This window comes from Cebus imitator, unplaced genomic scaffold, assembly GCF_001604975.1.
Source record: "Cebus imitator isolate Cc_AM_T3 unplaced genomic scaffold, Cebus_imitator-1.0 Scaffold390, whole genome shotgun sequence".
Taxonomy (NCBI): Eukaryota; Metazoa; Chordata; class Mammalia; order Primates; family Cebidae; genus Cebus; species Cebus imitator.
The window spans coordinates 534055-540077 of record NW_016107705.1 but is presented as its reverse complement, the minus strand read 5'-3'; the positions used below and the strand labels follow the sequence as shown (position 1 = coordinate 540077).

Here is a 6023-nt window from a genome sequence, read left to right as displayed (position 1 = left end):
AGAGAGTAAAAATGATAAAGGGGATATCACCACTGACCCCACAGAAATAGAAACTACCATCAGAAAATACTGTAAATTACACTAGTTTCATTTCATATTAATTAAATAGTTACTAGATTATCTTCTTAATGTTCTCTGCAATAAATCTAGCTCTATATGATCATAAAATTTAATGTGAAATATTCAAGTTTAAAGTGTTAAAATTATAAAGTGTTAATTGAAAAAAAATGGTAGAGGGCAATATTTATTTTTGATGCGCTTAACACTTGTAATATTATATGTTGTATGCTATATTTCACAAATTAGAATGTACTCCTTAAGAACTAGTTTCAATTTTGCTGTGTGATTGTGCCACACATCTTCGGTTCATCTCTTCAACCTGATCTCCTCTATTCTCTAAATTGGACTCCAACAATAGACTCTGGCTCCTAGCTTCAGTTCGTATTCAGCCGATGGAAACTCTGAGAAGAAGGTCAGAATGGCTTTTAGTTCCTAAATCCCTCTTGGAAAGGTTGCCTCAATGTGGTTGTGTTTTGTGTTGAAAGTCACATTTCCTCTCAATCTTACTATGTTTCCATCACAATCTCCTAGCAAGTATAAGTAGCCAAGGACTCTCTTTCCCCATTCCTTCAGGTCTTAGCTGGTAACAGCACCTCTGCTGTTAGTTCTGTGATGTTGCACTATCTGCTGAGGTCTCCCTACATACTGCCCACATTTTGGAAATAATCTTTATTTGCTCACAAGTGTACTGAATATTTGCGTCTTCCCAAAATTCATACGTTGACATCCTAACTTCCAATGAGGTCATATTAGTAGGCAAGGCCTCTCGGTGGTGGTTATGCCATGAGGTTGAAGCCCTCATGAACAGAATTAGTTCCCTTACAAAGAAGCTGCAGAAAGCTGCCTTGGCCCTTACACCATGTGAGGCCACCTATGAATCAGAGAACCAGCCCTTATCAGACATCAAGTCTACAAGTGCCTTGATCTTAGACTTTGCAGAATGCAGAACTGTGAGAAATGAATTTCTGTAACCCAGGCAGTGTACCATGATTTTGTTTTAGCAGCTTGAATGCACTAAGACAATATTATTTTAAAAATCTTTAAATTATCTTAATATAAACCATCTGTTTTATGATAAAATTACAATAAAAACAGGCAGTAAAAATAATAAAACAAATGATTATTTTTTAAAACAAACTTTTAATGAAACAAATTATGAAAACAGGAAAAATTATACTTTTAGGTTTTAGGAGAGGCAAGAAAAAGAGGTTTAAAAAGCCAGATTATTTATAGCTAAATTCTGATTTAGTGACTTATTACTTGTTGTTTACTTTATTTCTTTAAAATTCAACGTCCTTACTTATAAAATTGGTTAATGGTAGATGGCATATTAAATCTATCACATGTTATTGAAGTTGAGATCATATTTTTTAAAAAATACATAAATGGTTTGACACAGTGAATGGCACTGTGGGAAATTCAGTGAGGCGTACCTTCTACTTTAATAACCTGAATCTGATACGCTGCAAACATATTTTTAACTGCAAATAATTAAACATGTATCATGTTTTTAAAAAATTAAATTGATTTTTAAAATTACTATCATTGGGTTAACCCCTATGGAAAAAAAAACTGTGTGTATTTATAAATAATTTCAAGTTATAACTTCATTACAAAATACAATATGCTCTGAGTTATTAGGATAAAAATAATTGACATTTTAATTATCTAAATGTAACCTGTAATTTCTGACTTTCTATCTCCATACAATATTATTTTGAAAAGTCAGAGTAATGTACATTAGTATACCTAGTTTGTAAATAATAAAAAGTTTACTATTTTCTCTATAAAAATGTTACTCTACTAGTGTTATTAATTCTATCCTCACAGATCATATGCTTGCCTTGGAGGTTCCTCAGGTACTGCCTGAAGCAGGTAAGAGAGAACTAAGTTTGTATGATTCAAGGTTCATAATCAGAGCAGCATTAATTATTTATATATTTTATACACCCTTCTAGAATACATGGTTTCTTTTGAAAGGAGGTTTTCATAGTAAATTTGACCAGATTCAAGTTAATAACTTTATATCCATGAAAAATTGGATAATAGCTAAAAAAACCATCAGATCTACCTCATTTCTCTGCCTGTCACTGGCATATTTTTTAGCCCTAAGGTCTCCACAAAAGGTATTAGACGTAAATAAATGTAATTGACCTTTTATTTACATCCTAAACTTGAGTACATTGAAGTCTTCCAAATTAATGTAATCTTTTACTGTTTTTCTAATTTTGATAATAATGCTTACTGACTGGAGAAAACTTGGAAAATAGAAAAGTACACAGAATAATACATTATTTCATGATGATGAAGAAAATATTGTTAATATATTAGCATATTTCCAGCTCATTATATTTTATAGGCAGATTTTAGATTTAAGATGCTCTTATTTTACTACTGAAATTATTACAGGAATAATTGGATACCCCATTTAAAAATCAACATGCAACAGATGTTTTCCTATGACATTATAAATGCCTTGAAAACACTATTTTATAGTAGAATAATCTTTTATAAATGTCCATAATTTATTTAAACACTTTCTTATTTTTTATATTTTGTACAGTTCTTGTCAATTTTTTTATTTAACATAGCTATAAAATGATAATCTCTATAAAGAAATATTTTACACTTATTACTCTCCTTGTATTTTAGAGAGAGGATAATTGACCTAAAGAATATGAATCTATTTACCTTTTTAAATATATTGCTTTATTTTTTAAAAATATTGTTCTTCTTACATAAGAAAACAATCTTTCCCTTTTATTTTATTCTGCTACTTTAATACACGAAAAATGAAGCCTTCTAGATTTATTTGCATTTCCTTTTTATACTGAGATTCATCATTTTCTCATTTGAGTATGCTAGTTGCATTACTTCTGTGTATTGTAGAGTTACTTTCCTGCAAGTTTTACAATTTTTAAGATACTGATGAAAATAAAAATGACAGACACATTACAAATGATACTTTTAAAGACATCAGAAATCTGTAGAGGCTAAGATTAGATCACTAAAATTTCATACAGGGGAGAAGACTTTAGAAGTGAGCTGATGGATAAGCAGCTGCTTTTAAGAGTGAAGAAATTTGCCAATTTGGGGCATAAGTTTAGGATCAGAGAATGAACTGCTGCTAGAGAAAAGGAAATCATCAAAGCTTTTAGTTAATGTGAGGAAATTGAATGACAAAATTTGAAAATGTTTGAGGACTCATATATAATCTTGGTTTTCCCTGCAGAACGGTGGCTGAATTATCAGACTCAGTATACTCATCTACGGATTTAGGAAGAAAGTTCTAAAAAGGAAAAAGTAAAATCTCTCATAGACTTTGATGGCTTTAAGGTCTTTGATGGAGTTAAAGACCTATTCTCACCAAAAATAAGTTGGATATAAATGAAGGGAAAATAGACAAGTGCTGAAGACACTAGAATGAGTGAGAAATTCATAGTGAGTCTCCAATTACCTTGCAGGCGTACTGAATCAGGGCTCAGAAGGAGGTTGCTAAATCCAGTATAAGTCCCTAGAGGAAGGTAGCCACTATAGGAAAGAGAAACCAGTATTGATTTTTGACTTTGATCAAATAATAAGATCAGGGGATTCTGCAGCCCTCAAAACTGATGACAAAATTTCCTCTGATTTTTCAAGACACTTGCCTAGCTTTGAAGCAATGTTGAAACTGCCTTTGCAAAAAGCGTAATAGTAAAAAATAAAATCTGACCTAACCATCCAGGCTTCTAACCTCCAGGCTGCCCTTGTTCATTACTGGGCATTGGCCAAGCTAACTATGGGGAAATTTAGTTTATTGTTTAACATGGAAACACAGATGGTAACAACCCCTTCCTGAAATAAGCCGCCTGCTTGCTTGGGGATCAGACCTCCTTTATAAAACTAACAATTTATCCATACGGTTAGAATGTATGGCTCAAGGATTGGGTGTGGTGGCTCATGCCTCTAATCCCAACGCTTTGGGAGGCTGAGAAAGGCAGATCACAAGATCAGGAGTTCGACACCAGCCTGACCAACATGGTGAAACCCTGTCTGTACTAAAAACACAAAAATTAACCTGTGGTGGTAGTGGTGCACACCTGTAAACCCAGCTACTCAGGAGGCTGAAGCAGGAGAACTGCTTGAACCCAGGAGGCGGAGGTTGCAATGAGCTGAGATTGTGCTACTGTACTCCAGCCTGGGTAACAGAGACTCCATCTCAAAAAAAAAAAAAAAAAAAAAAAAAAAAAAAAAAAAAAAAAAAAAAAAAAAAAAAAAAAAAAAAAAAAAAAAAAAAAAAAAAAAAAAAAAAAAAAAAAAAAAAAAAAAAAAAAAATAGAATGTATGGCTCAGGAGTCATGCAGGCAAAGGCTGCAAGACTCCTAACCACCCCAATATTTCCTATGAATAACAATGCCATTTTAAAACCTTAGAGTGTGTTTGAAGACCATGTACTCTGATGGACCAGTTGGGTCCACCCAGGTTGGTAAACTGGCTCATCTGGTCTTACAGCTCCCATCCAAGACCTGTTTCATTGCAGAAAGACAGCTTCTACTCTCTGTGATTTTATCTCTGACCCAATCGGCATTCCTCATTCTCTAACCTTTTGCCTACTAAACTATCCTTAAAAAACTCTGGCCTTACTGGGTGTGGTGGCTCACATCTGTAATCTCAGCAATTTGGAAGGCCTAGGTGGACGGATCCCTTGACATCAGGAGTTTGAGTCCATCCTGGAAAATGTGGTGAAACCCTGTCTCTAGTTAAATTACAAAAATTAGCTGGGCGTGTTGGTGGCCACCTGTAATCCCAGCTAATTGAGAGGCTGAGGCAAGAGAATCACTTAAACCTGGGAAGTGGAGGTTGCAGGAAGCCAAGATCACGCCACTGCACTTCAGTCAGGGTGATAGAGAGAGACTCCATCTCATCGCTTCCCCGCCTTTTGGATAAGAGTAAGTGTAATATCTGTTCTTATCAGTTTAATATGTGATATGTCCTCTACTGAGGACAATATATTGTGTATTTTTGGATCAGGGAGAAACAAAAAAAAAAAAAAAAAGAGAGACTCCCTCTCAAAATACATACATATATAGATATATACCTCTAGTCTCCAAATTTTCAGGGATGCTGATTTGAGTAATAATGAATCTCTGATCTCCTGTTTAACTGGCATTGCATTAATTAAACTGTGTCTCTTATTACAATAATGCTGTCTCAGAACTTTGGTTTTTGGGGGCAGCAGGCAAGATAAACCCATTGGGTAATTACATTATTGGGCAGAAGCTAAAGAATAAATGTCAAAATAGAATTATTTCAGAAAGAAGTAAACTTAAGACATAGGTAATTGGATCTCCCCAGAAGCTTCCATTCCCAGAGAATTGTTACTGTTTGACCTATCTGCCCAGAAAAGCCCTAAGTGCTCATTTCTGTTTGATCGTGGGGCTCTGTGCAAGCAGAAAGTGATGGCTAAGATGGCATTGTAAGCTGCTGGAGCAATGAAGGTATATCCAAACAAACACATACAATGTCTCTTAGCAGAGGCTGAGGAATGTTTTGGTTCAAGAGTAAGCTCCACAATATATAAAGAGATTTTAACGCTACAATCAAGTTGATTTATCTCCAGAATGCAAGCTTGATTTGACATCTGAGTATTAACTAGTGTAATACATTATAATAATAAGATAAAAACAGAAACAACATGATTATGTCAAGAGATAAAAACGTTTTGGCAAAATTAATGTAATTTTTAAAAATAAAAATCAATGAACTAAAAAGAAAAATTTCTTTAGCCCAATAAAGGCCATTCATTAAAAAAAAAATCTGGTATGAGACTAAATGCTCTCCTTTTAAGATTAAGAACAAGACAAAAAGTGTTTCTTTTCACCATTCTCACTCATTATTGGGCTGGGAGTTCTAACAAGAGCTGTTAGACAAGAAAAACATAAATAATCTTCCTCTTTCTTCCTTTCCTTTATTCTTTTTTTTTT

At 33.8% G+C, this 6023-nt stretch overlaps 1 pseudogene; it reads left to right on the top strand.

The window, feature by feature from the left end:
* The first annotated feature begins 4962 nt into the window (after positions 1 to 4962).
* Positions 4963 to 5082, top strand: LOC119468187 (annotated as a pseudogene).
* The last annotated feature ends 941 nt before the right edge of the window (positions 5083 to 6023 follow it).